The 15,204-nt window shown below is 45.9% G+C and overlaps 1 protein-coding gene across 5 annotated transcripts in view; it reads left to right on the forward strand.

Moving 5' to 3' along the window:
- The window catches only part of LOC145536868 (melanoma antigen preferentially expressed in tumors-like), a 74,767-nt gene that overhangs the window by 34,262 nt on the left and 25,301 nt on the right, over window positions 1–15,204 (forward strand). For 2 of the 5 annotated variants that reach the window (XR_014076065.1, XM_081567043.1), the window contains exon 1: window positions 13,497–13,700. The exons of 1 other annotated variant lie outside the window; for it this stretch is intronic. The gene's annotated coding sequence lies outside the window, so the exon portion shown is untranslated. Of the gene's footprint in view, window positions 1–13,493; window positions 13,701–15,204 lie in introns of those variants that run through there. 2 more of the 5 variants (XM_081567040.1, XM_081567041.1) reach the window with 2 other exon arrangements.

Consider the following 15,204-nt stretch of genomic DNA (forward strand, 5'->3'; position numbering starts at 1 on the left):
CTTTCTTCACCGTCTAACTCTCACATCCATACATGACTACTGGAAAAACCATAGCCTTGACTAGACGGACCTTTGTTGGCAAAGTAATGTCTCTGCTTTTCAATATGCTGTCTAGGTTGGTCATAAAGTTCCTTCCAAGGAGCAACGGTCTTTAAATTTCATGGCTGCAATCACCATCTGCAGTGATTTTGGAGCCCCCAAAAATAAAGTCTGTCACTGTTTCCACAGTTTCCCTACTTATTTGCCATGAAGTGATGGGACCATGTGCCATGATCTTACTTTTCTGAATGTTGAGCTTTAAGCCAACATTTTCACTCTCCTCTTTCACTTTCATCAAGAGGATTTTTGGTTCTTCACTTTTTGCCATAAGGGTGGTGTCACTTGCATATCTGAGGTTCTTGATATTTTCCCAGCAATCTTGATTCCAGCTTGTGCTTCTTCCAGTCCAGCGTTTCTCATGATGTACTCTGCATATATGTTAAATAAGCAGTGTGACAATATACAGCCTTGAAGTACAACATTTCTTATTTGGAACCAGTCGGTTGTTCCATGGCCAGTTGTAACTGTTGCTTCCTGACCTGCATACAGGTTTCTCAAGAGGCAGGTCAGGTGGTCTGGTTTTCACATCTCTTTGAGAATTTTCCACAGTTTATTCTGATCCACACAGTCAAAGGCTTTGGCATAGTCAATAAAGCAGAATTAGATGGTTTTCTGGAACTCTCTTGCTTTTTTGATGATCCAGAGGATGTTAGCAATTTGATCTCTGGCTCCTCTGCCTTTCCTAAAACCAGCATGAACATCTGTAAGTTCACAGCTCACATATTGCCGAAGCCTGGCTTGGAGAATTTTGAGCATTACTTTACTAGCGTTTGAGATGAGTGCAATCGTGCAGTAGTATTAGCATTCTTTGGCATTGTCTTTCTTAGGGATCAGAAAGAAAACTGCCCTTTTCCAGTCCTGTGGCCACTGCCGAGTTTTCGAAATTTGCTGCCTTATTGAGTGCAGCACTTGCACAGCATCATCTTTCAGGATGTGAAACAGCTCAAGTGGAATTCCATCACCTCCACTAGCTTTGTTCGTAGTGATGCTTCCTAAGGCCCACTTGATTTCACATTCCAGGATGTCTGGCTCTAGGTGAGTGATCACACCATCGTGGTTATCTGGGTCGTAAAGATCTTTTTTGTACAGTTCTTTTGTGTATTCTCGCCACCTTTTATTAATATCTTCTGCTTCTGTTACATCCATACCATTTCTGTTCTCTATCAAGGCCATCTTTGCATGAAATGTTCCCTTGGTATCTCTAATTTTCTTGAAGACATCTCTCGTCTTTCCCATTCTGTTGTTTTCCTCTATCTCTTTGCACTGATTGCTGAGGAAGGATTTCTTATCTCTCCTTGTTATTCTTTGGAACTCTGCGTTCAAATGGGAATATCTTCCCTTTTCTCCTTAGCTTTTTGCTTCTCTTCTTTTCACAGTTATTGGTAAGGCCTCCTTAGACAGGCATTTTGCTGTTTTGCATTTCTTTTCCATGCGGATGGTCTTTATCCCTGTCTCCTGTACAATGTTACGAACCTCTGTCCGAAGTTCATCAGGCACTGTCTATCAGATCTAGTCCCTTAAATCTATTTCTCACTGCCACTGTATAATCATAAGGGATTTGATTTAGGTCATGGTCTAGTGGTTTTCCCTACTTTCTTCAATTTAAGTCTGAGTTTGGCAGTAAGGTGTTCATGATCTGAGCCACAGTCACCTCCAGGTCTTGTTTTTGCTGACTGTATAGAGCGTCTCCATCTTTGGCTGCAAAGAATAGAATCAATCTGATTTCGGTGTTGACCATCTGGTGATGTCCATGTGTAGAGTCTTCTCTTGTGTTGTCGGAAGAGGGTGTCTGCTATGACCATTGCGTTCTCTTGCCAAAAATCAATGAATAAATTTACACAATTTCTGTACTAGCAAAAGAAGGAAATGTGTTAAAAGCAAATATTATAGACTTTATGCTAAGATGCCTGACCAAAGAAGAGCTTTGCTAATCAGTGGAGAAGTGGTTGCTACTGCCCCCTTGCTACTCCTGATTGGATGGATGGTTTAGTGAGGCACTGGGATGGGCCCCGCCAGGGTCTGCCCAAAGGCCTGGCTGAGCATTAAGACGGTGGATCTTGACTATGTACATAGGTGAACCTGCAGGAGGATCATTAACGCGGTTCTGAGAGCTTGGAGGCCTCTCCAGGCAGCTCTCCAGCCTGCCCCCATGCGGGACGGGAAGAGGGCGGGGAGGCCGCCGGAGGCCGCTGGAGGCCAGTCCTCGCCTTTGCAAGGATCTGGCGCCTGGGCGGCTGGCAGTTGGGCCTTAGTCTTCTGAAAGGGACGACAGTGAGAAGGGGTGGCGTGAAGCGATTGGGTGGGAAGGCAGCTCCTCGCCCTCTCCCCACACGTCTTCCTCTCCTGCCTACACCCAGAACACCCTGAACCCTGTCTGGAGGGCCAAGGCGAGCCCCGCCTTCGCGTCCCGGGAAGTCTTCTCTGGCGTGTCTCTCCTGCCGGACCTCCCTGCCACGTCCCTCGAGGTTATGTTTGAGGGTTCCGTGGGGCCCAGCCCCTCATCTCCAACGCTCCTTCGTCACTGTGGCCAGTTAGGACACCTCCACCCCACCCCCAGCCCAGGTGTGCCCGACCAGCGCATAGCCTCCCGTGTGTCTGGGGCAGAGCCTCAGGGCTACGCGGAGTGGCTGAGGCTGCTCCCCTGCGGGTGGGCTTGCAGGCCTGCAGCCCAGCGCTTTTCCCCGCCTTCTCCGCCTCGGGCCTCCCCTCCGTCGGTTAGGCAATTTCTCCCCCTCCTCGCCTGTGGCTGGGAGGGTGCCTGAGACGCGGGTGCGGGGAGGGTCCCGGGGTTTGAGAAAGACAAGGGGCGATCGGGGAGCCAGGGGGTTCTGCCTGCTTTCCAGGGGACCCGGGGTTGTCGTCGGCCGGCGGGCGCCCGGCGCCCAGTGATCCCTAGTCAGGGGCCCAAAGCTCGGAAGCCTGCGTGCCCCGGGCGGTCTGTAGGTGGAGAGTGGTGGTCCAAGGCGGGGTGGCTGCTGTGGGGCGCTCCGCCCCTGCTTTGTCTGCCTCGCTGTTACCTAGCCTGTCCTGGGGCGGAGGTTTAAAGGTTCCTGGGGAGGTCGCCTGTCCGCCTTGGGGTCGGGCCCGCGGCTAGTCAGGAGACTGGTCTCTTCTTCCCCAGATTCTGCCGCTCCAAGGGGCTGTGGCGCCCCCTGGCGCCACGGTCACCCAGGCGTAGGCAGGCGGGAGGGGGCTACCGGCAGCGGTTGTCTTGCCTGCAGCCGCTTGTTCCCCTGCTTGGGACCCTCGTCCTGGAGGGAGGAGGGAAACCCCTCCGCCCCCCACACTCCCAGAGCCTGTGCGGTGTCAGAGGCTGCCCCTGCTGGTCCCTGCCTGGTGCCCCATCTGGAACTTTCCAGACCATCAGGTCCGCTGTTTCCCTCCTGGGCATCCTCCTGGGTGAATGTGCCTGGCCAGGGGCTGGTCTCTCTTGGGATGGGAGGGGGGCTGAAGTCAAAACCAAAATGGTAGGACTCTTAGCATTGGATCAGAGTATGTCTTGCTGATCAAAGGCCTGCGCACCCTGCTACCCCAGTGTTGCTGTGCTGGGGGTGTCCTCTCAGGCCCTCCAGGCCCTCCATCCCGCTAAGTGCAGACATGGGGGCACCTGCCTTTGTGGCAGATGCCTGGGAACGCTGCCCATGAGAAGGAAATAGGAAGACAGCTTACATAGAGGCCCTGGCTGCGGCCTCCGCGGTCGGCCCCTCCTCGGCAGCTTCCACGTGCTTCAAGCAGTCTCTGGGCCTGCTCCCCTGGGATGTCCAGCATGAGGAAGATCTTGCAGTCCCCGCGGTGCATGTGGCGCTAATCGGAAGGTGGTCCCCGCCCTGCTATTGGCCTAGTCGGGCTTTTTCGCCTCCTCTGCGGCCCCTCCCCACTGTTTTCTTATCTACTAACTGGGGGCTTCCCAGGTTGGAGGAGGGGCATGCTTCCTGGTAGGGAGAGGAGGCTTCCCTAGTAGGGAGCTGATGACTAAGGGGTAAAGAATCAGCCTGCCATGCAGAAGACCTGGGTTAGATCCTTCCGTCCTTCCACTGGGAAGAGCCCCTGGAGAAGGAAATGGCAACCCACTCCAGTATTGCCTGGGAAATCCATGGACGACAGAGCCTGGCAGGGCTACTTATAGCCCATGGGGTCCAAAAGAGGCCGACATGGCTGAATGACTAAATATGCCATGACATAAATGTGACAAAGTAGACAAGAGATCAACAAATAATACACGTAAAAAGGAAAACGCTTCCTCAATAAATCTCTAGACAGATGCCAAATCACATTAGCTTAAAAAATGAAAATTAGGAGATATAATAAGTGAGAAAGCCACCTTGAAGAAAATTTTACATGATAGTAACTCTTAAAAATAATATACAATCATCCTAAACACTTTAAAATATTTTAGGTAGGTAAGCACGTTACCTAAGGACAAATGCATTTGGAAAGTTTGCACCAACCTAGTAAATACTGGATATCTAAGAGTCACGGTGATGGAATCATAGAGATGGAAGATGCAGAATGATTTTTTCTTCTAAATAAACATTAGAGTGTTTAATATTTTGTAATTAGCAAAATTTTTTTAGTGAAACACTAGAAAACATATACTAATACATTGACCAAACATTCACATGGATTTTTAGGTTTTCTTGAAGGTTGATTTCAGTGTGTGTCTATTTTTTGTCTTTCACTTCCATCATCCAAACTGTTCACAACTCTTGTGCAGATTTCTCTTCAGCTCATGCAGGAGATGGATTTCTTCTCTCAGGTCACAGAGATTCAAGAACTTGCTGTTAGGAGACAGAAAATTCCAGAAAGTTCTGCCTGATACCCTGTCTTCACTCCCTCTCCCTTGCTAAGTAAGCTGGTCTGAGACTTCCAGAGTTCCAATTCTGTCTCTGACAAACAGAGAACATGGATCCACATTGTCCACATTTTTCCAAAAGAAGCAGCATGACTTTTCCCGCTACTATTATTTCAGTGCCCACTAAGCTCCGCTTCCTGTGTCCTTTATGCTTTCCATTTCTGTCCCTGGTATGCCCTCCCTGGAACGGGCTGGACTGTCATGCAGCTACTTTCAGTACTTTTTGCAACTTTGATCTTCCTTCAGAAAAATCCCATAATATGGCAGCGGGAGTTTATTAAAAACTATTCATGGTGGTATCATGTTCCTTCAGTTAGAGCTCAGTCCCAGTGTCTGCATCTCCGTGTAGCATCTGAATGACTCCTGACAAGCTCCTATATTTCATTAAGCCTCAGCAGCCTCAGAGAGGGCCAGGACCTGGCAGTTCTGCATATCAGAGTCCTGATCAGAACACAAGAAGGAAGAAAATATGAAGCAGGAGGCACAGGGCCTGGCATGCAGCAGGCCCTCAGAGTTCCCTGGATTTGTAGATCCAAGTAAGTGGGACCCAGGCCTCCTGATTTTAGCTACCTGCTTCTGCATGGGTGGCTCGGTTTCTAAGGGTTCTCTCGGTGTTACACCGGTAGCAAAGTGGGGGTGGGGGGAGGGCAGTAAGAACTGGGAGCTCAGTCTCTTCTGGCCCCGAGGGCTCTCCTCTCTCTCCTTGGAAAACGAACATCTTTTGAGGACTCATCTTGCTTATGTGGCCCTGACAAGGTGATTTGGAGACTATTCTTGGTTTCCTTGACCATTTTGCCTTATTTTTCCAAAACCGCATGACTTCATCCCATAGACTCTCCTCACAAACACTCCGTGAAGACCTGGTCCCTGAGCACAAGCCAAACTGGGTGAGTCAGTCACCATGAGGTCTTGACCTTAGGACCCTATATGGTAGGTGGGATTGTGAGATCCTCCCCACCCTAACCCACAGGACACCCAGGGCACTCCCCTTTACACAGATGATGGTGGCACAATGGCTCAGGTTGATTGTTTTCCACTCTTTTAAGGATGTGTGTGGAGTGAGCCCTAACACATATGCCATGATTACATGTGATGAACCTCTCCTCTTGTGGCTGAGGTCATGGCTAATGTAGAATCTTCCCTCTGCTGAAGGGGAAAGGCTCTAATCATGTGATTGCTTGAGTCTTGCAGAACTCCAGGCTCATAACTACTCCTTCAAAATCTCTGCGCTAAAAGACTTGACTAAACTCAAGCATGGCTTTTCGTAGCTTAAGGCTGTATCTTAGAGACAACCCCATCCCAACTTACCCCCACACACACCTTTAATTGTATCCTTGAAAAAGCTCAATGCTAACAATAGGATTTGCTGTTTGTTGCATCTAAAACTTGGTAGCAGACAGATATTCCCCAGTACTCACTCTTAGAGCAGTTAGATATCTTATAGTTACAATCCTTTCTCCTCAATTTGAGATGAAACATTGCCTCAAGGACCTGAGAATCATCGCTGTGAAGTGCAAAGGTTCGGGGAGATAACCCTCCCTGTTGTTCCCTGTCCCTATGGGAGGTTAAGGGCTTAAGTTCAGTGAACACCTTGTTTCAATTTACACCACTGCTTCCTGTCAGCAATACAATAGAAGACTGTTTCTCTTCCAGATAAGTGAAAGAGAGAGTGTTACTCTTACCCTCAGGTGCAGATCTTTGCAAGCCCATGCACTGTAGCCTGCCAGGTTCTTCTGTCCATGGATTTCTCCAGGCAAGAATACTGGACTGGGTAGTCATTCCGTTCTGGAGGGGATCTTCCTGACCCGGTGATCGAACTCAGGCCTCCCACATTGCAAGTAGATTCTTTACCATCGAGCCACCAGGGAAGCCCCACATAAGTGCTAATTAGCAAATCCAAGTAGCTGCATCATAGGAACTAACCCCCTACTCCACCCCCATTCAAACACCCCTCAATGACTTTCCCTTAGCATTCACCCATCTGTAAAAATGTCTCCAGCCTTCTTTTCAAGGATTCAAGTTCAGTTCACACTGGACAGTTTACAAGTTCAGTTCACAGTGGACTTTCTTCCTATATGTTGTTCTTCAGTTGCTCAGTCGTGTCCAACTCTTTGGAACTAGTGCTTGGCCTTGTTTGTCTTTGATACCTCTCAGGATAAATATTTGGAGAGAGGGGAGTGTCCCTGGTGTGGAGAGTGTGGGAAATCTTGGGATTCATAATTAGATGAGGGAGGGGCAGAGAAAACACACTTACCTTTGAATCCTCACATGAACCATTCAGGATCGATTGTATTACTCTCACTGTAGTTTCTTGAGGTTTGATTTATGGCCAAGCATATTCTGGGATGTTGCAGCCCCAGTTGTTATATGCAGTGTACTAATTTGAATTAATTTTGTCACTCATGTTGTTCAAAACTTCTCCATCTAACTGATTTTTTTTGTCTGTTTTACTTGTAATTCAGTGAGCTGTTAAATCACCTCGCTGTGACTGTTTATTTCACTATTTATTCTGTCAATTTTCGCTGCATATACTTTTACTCCTATGATAAGAAGTGCATAAATTCAAATTGCTTTATTAATATATTCTTATCAAGTGAAACCTTTTATACTTATGAAATGTTTCTTTTCTACAGTATAGTTTCCTTAAATTAATTCTCTCGTTGATGTGCTGTAACAATTTGATATTTTTAATTACTTTTGGATATTTCTCAATCATGATCTCTTCAAATACTTCTCTATTCTTCTCTTTCTTGAATGCCAATGAAACGTGTATTAGATTTATTCACCACCTCTCCATTAACTCTCATCTACTCTCTTTTGCTACTTTCTATCCTTGTGTCACTCCAGGTTACAGTCTATACAGTTTCCTTAGACCGATATATCATTTTTCTAAGTCTTCTTTCAAGTAGGAAAATCATCTTTGAGCTTTGAACCACAGCACGAAATATTCAGGGTATAGTTTATTATGCCTGTCGTGTATTAAAGGGAGGTAAGGGTTAGAGATGTTAAGTGAATGTTCTCAGGTGACCCAGGATGACAAAGGCAGAGCTCAAACTAACATAGATCAGACCCTCAGCCCAAGTCCTTCCCACTATACTTGCTTTGTCCTGGGCTATGGATCCTCCCAATCTCTCATATCCCAGAAAATAAACTATAGAGAGTTCTTCAACCATTGTTAGAACTGTGCAAAACTTCATTTTAGCTTTTACAAGTCAGAGAAAGAGACACAGATGTAAAGAACAGACTTTTGGACTCTGTGGGATAAGGCGAGGGTGGGATGATGTGAGAGGATACCGTTGAAACATGGATATTATCATATGTGAAATAGATCGCCAGTCCAGTTTGGATGCATGAGACAGGGTTCTCAGGGCTGGTGCACTGGGATGACCCTGAGGGATGGGATGAGAAGGGAGGTGGGAGGGAGGGTCAGGATGGGGAACACATGTACACCCATGGCTTATTCACCTAAATGTATGGCAAAAACCACCACAATATTGTAAAGTAATTAGCCTCCAATTAAAATAAATGAAAAAGAAAGAAAATAAAAGTCAGTGATTCTGCTTCATTAGGCATGATATTTTCCTAGGACTTTGTTCCGGCTTTTGGAGCATTTACGTATTGTTCCCAATTCAGATTACAATGATCACGGTATTTCATTTCCAAGAAGAGCAAACCCCAGCATGTTTACTCAGAGAAGCATGGGAATTGTTTGGAACAGTTTTGATATACATCTTTCATCCTACCAGGAGTGAGATGGACACACAACAATGAGTGATGTCCACATGGGCCCCCTCAGCATGACTGCAACAGGTCAGCAAGCAGAATAGATGGCCAGACATTTAACACTTTCATTCTTTTCCTTCCTCCTACTTGGCAGAGGGCAGAGGTGTTAGAGGAGATTGCAGGACAGGCCTCTTGGGGGACACCGTCCATCCCTCCCTGCACTCGTCACACCATCCTGCCTGTCCTCCAGAGGAACCCCAGGTAGCCTGAGACAGCTGTGATTCCTCAGAGAAATATCCAACTCGGACAGGCACAGGGGCCATCGGGAGAGAAAGTGGTGATCATAAGGGCGGGCCAAAGACCCTCAGCCCCACAGTGAGCCGGGAACTGTCCCTTTACTCCTTCTGGGGACGATCTACCCCCTTGGCTGCTCTGTTTCCCACGGCCAAGTCTGACTGAGCTCACACAGGTGACAAAGCTTCAACCAGCATCCAGTGACCCCCAGTCCAACATGTGCATAGTTGGAGGAACGGTGCCTGGGCTGTTCTGGGGCAGGGGAAGGAAAGGGCTGCCTCAGGGGCACCGCTTCCCCTTTTCCTTGCCTCTCCTCTGACCCCCGCCATGGTAGAGCTTTCTTCTCTTCCCTTCCCTTTCTCTTTCTCCCTTGTCTCTACACCCCTATGTCTCATCGCTCCCCTCCTCCCTCCACTCTCTTCCTGTCTTCATCTTCCTCCCTCCTTCCTGAGCCCCACCACACCCACCTCCCTGCCACAGCCTCCTGGGCCAACCCTGAGGTCTGTCTTGATTTGACAGAGTGCTGGACCCCCAGTGAGGTAGCAAGGCCCTCGCCTTCCATCCCCCCACTCCCTCTTCCTCCACACCCTTCACTGGGCACTGGAGGAACGGAGGCAGGGAGGGGAGGAAGGCCTGCAGATTGGATTTGAAGTGCTGGTCCTTGTGGCACAGGAGAAGGGAGTTGGGACAGTCTGGGAGGGAGCTACCCAGGGGAGAAAGGAGAGGGAAGATGGAGGGACTGAGGGTGAGAGGCTTCACCACACTGAGCTGTCTATCACTTCTTTCTATTTCCGGTTTTGGACTGTGCCATCTGGAATTGTTTCCCAAGTTGTTACCTCTGGAGAGTGCCTACATTCCTCCCTGACACTTACAAACATTGCTGATCTCTGCACCTACCCTTGAGTCTGTTAACTTGGGGGTAATTATCCCCTATTCCCAGTGTGTTGAGAGAGATTTTATTATGAATGGCTGCTGGATTTTGTCAAATACTACTTCTGCATCCATTAATGTAGTCCTGAATATTTTCTTCACAAATTATTCGGTCTGCCATTCCCTTCCCCCTTCCCTGGGGTCAGCCCTGCCTAGAGGAGAACTGAGCTTACACTCCCTTTCTGAAGCTACAGAAGGGCTGTGAATTGGTGCCTCTCATTGACTGGGACGGTATCCAGGGCTGAGCGGGGTTATTCCTACCACTGAGGCAGCCTGAGTCAGCAATCCACTTTTGCTTGGGTGGAATCAGAGCAGGAATCTGAAGGTACAGCCCACATCACTGTGTGTTGCACCCAAGAAGCATACAAAAATACACATGAATAGGGTCCAGGGTCTTAGAATGTGGTATTCAAAATGCCTAGGATATGATAGAGATCACAGGACCCCGAATTAAGAAAACCACTACTTGAATAATAAAAGACATCTGACAGATGCCAACACTGATGTGAACAATTTTGAAATAATGACAAGAAGTTTGAAGTGACCATCATAAAAGTAACTATCAAGTAGTTACAAATTCTCTTTAAACAAATGCAAAAATTGAAAATCTCAGCAAAGAAGTGAAAGAGAAAGAAACACATGGAAATTATAGAACACAATACTGCATTTCTTACTGAAACCTGGGAGATGGATTTTAGACTTAAAAGTGGGCTTCTTCTAGCTTGCATTCTATCTAATTATCCACTGAGCAATATTAGATTTGAAATTCAGAAGGAAGATGCTATAGAGTGTCATTCAGACATTTACTGAAATTGAGAAATGAAGTCAGACTTTTACTTATAAACTATAATGCTATTGATAATTGAAAATTTTCAGTGAGAACTAGATTTCCAATCGTTCAGTCATATGCTGAACATTTTTCATAAACTGAGTGAACTACACTTGTAGTACCAAGATTTAGAAAAAGGATATCTAAAACACATTTATCTGGTATATCTACAATATTCTAGAAATTACATCCTTTGCAAAGTAAAAATATGAGAAGCCAGTTTTCAAAATTCTTATAGGGGAAAATAGATACCTTAAAATTCTCCTTTTGAAAAGATTTTGTTGCTCTTTTCTTCACCCATGAGTGGTCCATCTAGAGGAAGACATTAAGTGCATTATCGTTGCAATCTGCCCAATTACTGTCTGTACAAGTGGCACCTGAATTGGACCTCTCAGTTGTTTTCTGCTCAGGATTCTTTGGGCAGAACCTGACATTAGGCTGGGCTAATGTCTGTTCCTCTGAGCAACAGAGAACAGGATTTTTCATTATCCTTGCCTGAGGTTCTTTAGAAATTTGTCTGGACACTGGAAGCACTTCAACCAACCATTACCCATTAAAAATGTGATACTGGGTTGGAGATGAGTTAAATACTTAGACTTTCCTTAAACTACTTATGGCAAACAATATTGATAGGCATTGTTATTCTTTTGGACTGAAGCAGAATCTAAAGCACAGTGTGCTTTAAGGTAACTTCGTGGAAATTGCAATATATTTTTAAGCAACAGAGACTAGGAAGAAGCCTAGATCTCTTGACACTCAATTCTGATAGCATACTGTCAATGATCATGATAATCATCCTCCATTTATCATCACTGTCAAGTGTTCTGCTAAGCCCTATATATGCATTATCTAAATGGAAGCCTATCAACAGTCAAGAAGTGACATCAATTGTCATTCTCCTTTTGAAGATGGATAATGAAATCTTGGAAGTGTTAACGTGCCAGGCCAAGGTCATGGAGCTTATGGTACCACTCAGTGGTAAAGTCATGAACCGAGGGATCCAGTCTTAATATATTTAATGCTATTACCCCCATCTACTGAAAGATGACATTAGATGGCAAAAATTAGAATACTCATGGATGGCTTACTGCTTTAGCAGCAATTAAAAGAATATAAGAAAGAAATGTTGAAGAAAGAGAACAGAAAAAAGCAAAACTAAACTGAAGCAAAGTAAAAACAACAACAACAACTCAGAGAAACAAAACATACTCAGAAAACCTATGATCAAATGCTAACTGTCATGAAGAAAAGTAAGCCTTGGATGGTAAGGTGAGAAGAGAAGTGAGCTTAGTGAGGGTGGTGGTTATAGGGACATCTACGTGCAGGTTGTTACAGGAAAATACATAATGGTGTGAGAACATGCTTGGTGAGTTAGAGTTAGGGTCGGGGCACAAAAAAGAGGCTAGTGTGGCCGGAGAACAATTCATTGAACAAATGTTGAAGCATACATTATACCAGGCATTACTGTAAGGATATGTTAATGGACAAATAAACACAGATTCCTGCCTTCCAGGAATTTATATTTTTCCATCAGAAGGAGATGGCCAATTTAGAAAAATAGCATATATATAAAATGTATTGTATTCCGAAAAGTGTTAAACAATTGGGAAGAGAATAGGAAATAAACAGTGGAATCAGGAGAAAGTGAAAAGCGAAAGTGAAAGTTGCTCAGTCGTGTCCGATTCTGTGCGACCCCATGGACTAGACAGTCCACGGAATTCCCCAGGCCACAATGCTGAAATGGGTAGCCTTTCCCTTCTCCAGGGGATCTTCCTAACACAGAGATCAAACCCAGGTCTCCCACATTGATGGACGGATTCTTTACCATCTGAGCCACAAGGACAGCCCAAGAATACTGCAGTGGGTAGCCTATCCCTTCTCCAGTGCCTCTTCCCAACCCAGGAATCGAAACGAGGTCTCCCACATTGCACACTGAGAAGGTTGGACACAAATACCCTGAATGCCTCTTGTTCTTAAAGGGGTCGCAGTTTTCTTCTTCCCCAGAGAAGGGCATGGCCTCACACTCCAGGATTCTTGCCTGGAGAAGCCCCTGGACAGAGGGTCCTGGTGCGCTACGGTTCATAGGGTCACAAAGAGTCAGACAAGACTGAAGCGACTTAGCATGCATGCAGTTTTCTCCTTTATGCTACTTTTGTCAAATGTCAATGTCATTGCTATGCTGGCTTTACTGCACAGAGGCCAGAATACATTTTCCCTATCTGGTGTGGACTCAACTCCTTATTTACCATAGGAGAGCCATGTGGACACTAAAGTCTGATGGCTTTTTTCATCAAGTGCTAAGTCGCCCATCAGCCTCCTCGTCCATGGGATTCACCAGGCAAGTATACTGGAGTGAAAAATAAAAAAAGAATACTGAAGTGGGTTGCCGTGAACTCCTCCAGGGGATCGTCCCGACCCAGGATCGAACCTGGACTCTGGCATCTCCTGCACTGGAAGGCGGATTCTTTATCACTAGCGCCACCTGAGGAGCCTCTTTTTCATCAAGGGGCCTATCGTTTTTAAGTTCAGTCTCTGTTGCAAAGTTCATCGATGTGGACATCAGTTCTCTGGGTTTGAGTCCTGGCCTGGCAGAAACCCTGGCCAGGCGGTATCTAGGCCACACGGAGAGACCTTTTGCCGAGCTTTCCACCCATGGGTTATAGAGACGCGGAGCTGGCATCTGAGAGGAACCCTCTCACCCATAAGCCTCTCTGCCTTCAGTCCCTGTGGGCGGGTCTGTATTTTGGCCCCGCCTCCCGGGACCTAACTGACTGAGTGAGTGGGTGGCATCTGACCGGAACTACACCAATCACGTGCTCTTCTGGCGAGGTTAGCTTGCGGCGGAAACCGTTAAGCCGCCAGCTGCCTCCAGCACTGCGGCTTGTTGGCGGCGACCTGAGGAGAGGGAGGAACGCGCTGCCACTGCTGGGGTCTTGGACGTCTCAACTATTTTCCGACTCTTCTTCCAGTCAGGTACATCTCAACAGTATTTTTTCTATAAACTACGTCTCTACTGATATAAATGAAATTACCTAGGACCAAAGCTTGGGGATTAATAAGAAAGGCGATCGATTGAATTGCTCGCCGGCCAACTCTCCTGTCCACCCTCTGTACAACCCTCTTTCCTTACCTGTGATTAGCTTCAATTTTGTGACTAATCATTTCTTGCTCTCTTTAAAATCCCTCGATCCAAAAAAAACAAAATAAAATCCCTCGATCATGTTGCGTTCCTTTAAAATATCGTATTTCTTTGCATCGAATTATTTCTGTGGTTCATAGTGATATGCCAAACTTTAAATTCTAAATGTTGAGATGCATGTTTGTATATATGTGTGGGTGTATATACACACATATGTGTCTCTGTGTGTATATATATATACATACAGAGTCCAGGTTCGATCCCTGGGTCAGGACAATCCCCTGGAGGAGGTCACAACAACCCACCTCAGTATTCTTTTTTTTTATTTTTCACTCCAGTATACTTGCCTGGAGAATCCCATGGACAGAGGAGCCTGGCAGGCTACAGTCCGTGGAAGCACAAAGAGTCAGACATGACTGAGAAACCAACACTCTCACTTTCAAACCACTTTGAAATAGTTTGTTAATGGATCACGAGGCACGAACATTTATCCATCTTTATATCCCTCCTCCTAACCGTATTTCAATTGGTTAAACTATTACTAAAAAGTGAGATTTATAGTATAGCCGTGGGGCTTCCCCTGTGGCTCAGCTGGTAAAGATGCCACCTGCCAATGTAGGAAACATGAGAGACTTGCCTTTGATCCCTGGGTCGGGAAGATCCCGTGGAGGAGGACATGGCAACCCACTCCAGTATTTTTGCCTGGATAATCCAATGGACAGAAGAACCTGGTAGATTTCAGTCCATAGTGTGGCAAAGAGTCAGACAAGACTGAATCAATTTATCACACAGATATCATTATGGTTCCTTTCAGCAGTGAGTGATTTTTTTAAAAAAATTTTTTGGAAATAACTTTAGACCCGAAAAATGTTTGCAAAAAACAGTATAGAAAGCCTTCGTCCAGATTTCCATAATGTTAACATCTTACATAGGCATAGAAAAATTATGAAAATTGGAAATTAATATCGATGCAGCACTATTAACTAATTTACATACTTTATTTGAAGTCTACCATTTATCGCGGTGATCTCCTTTTTCTGTCCCAGCATCCCAGCATACCATATTTGGCCATCATTTCTCTTTAGTCTCCTCCAGGCCGAGAATTCCTCAAGCTTTCTGGGTCTTTCCCAACGGTGACAGTTTTGGAGATACTGGTGGGGTGTTTTATAGAATGTCTGTCAATTTGGGTTTGTTGGTGTTTTCTTAGGATTAAATGAAAGTTACACATTTTTGGCGATAATACCTGTTTTATTTCCTCTCCTTCATTCTAATGGTGATGGAGTGATTTCTACCATAGGGATCTGGGGGTGACTGCTGAACATACACACTGGACAAGTG

Source organism: Giraffa tippelskirchi, chromosome X (assembly GCF_054371585.1).
Source record: "Giraffa tippelskirchi isolate mGirTip1 chromosome X, T2T-mGirTip1v1.2.pri, whole genome shotgun sequence".
Taxonomy (NCBI): Eukaryota; Metazoa; Chordata; class Mammalia; order Artiodactyla; family Giraffidae; genus Giraffa; species Giraffa tippelskirchi.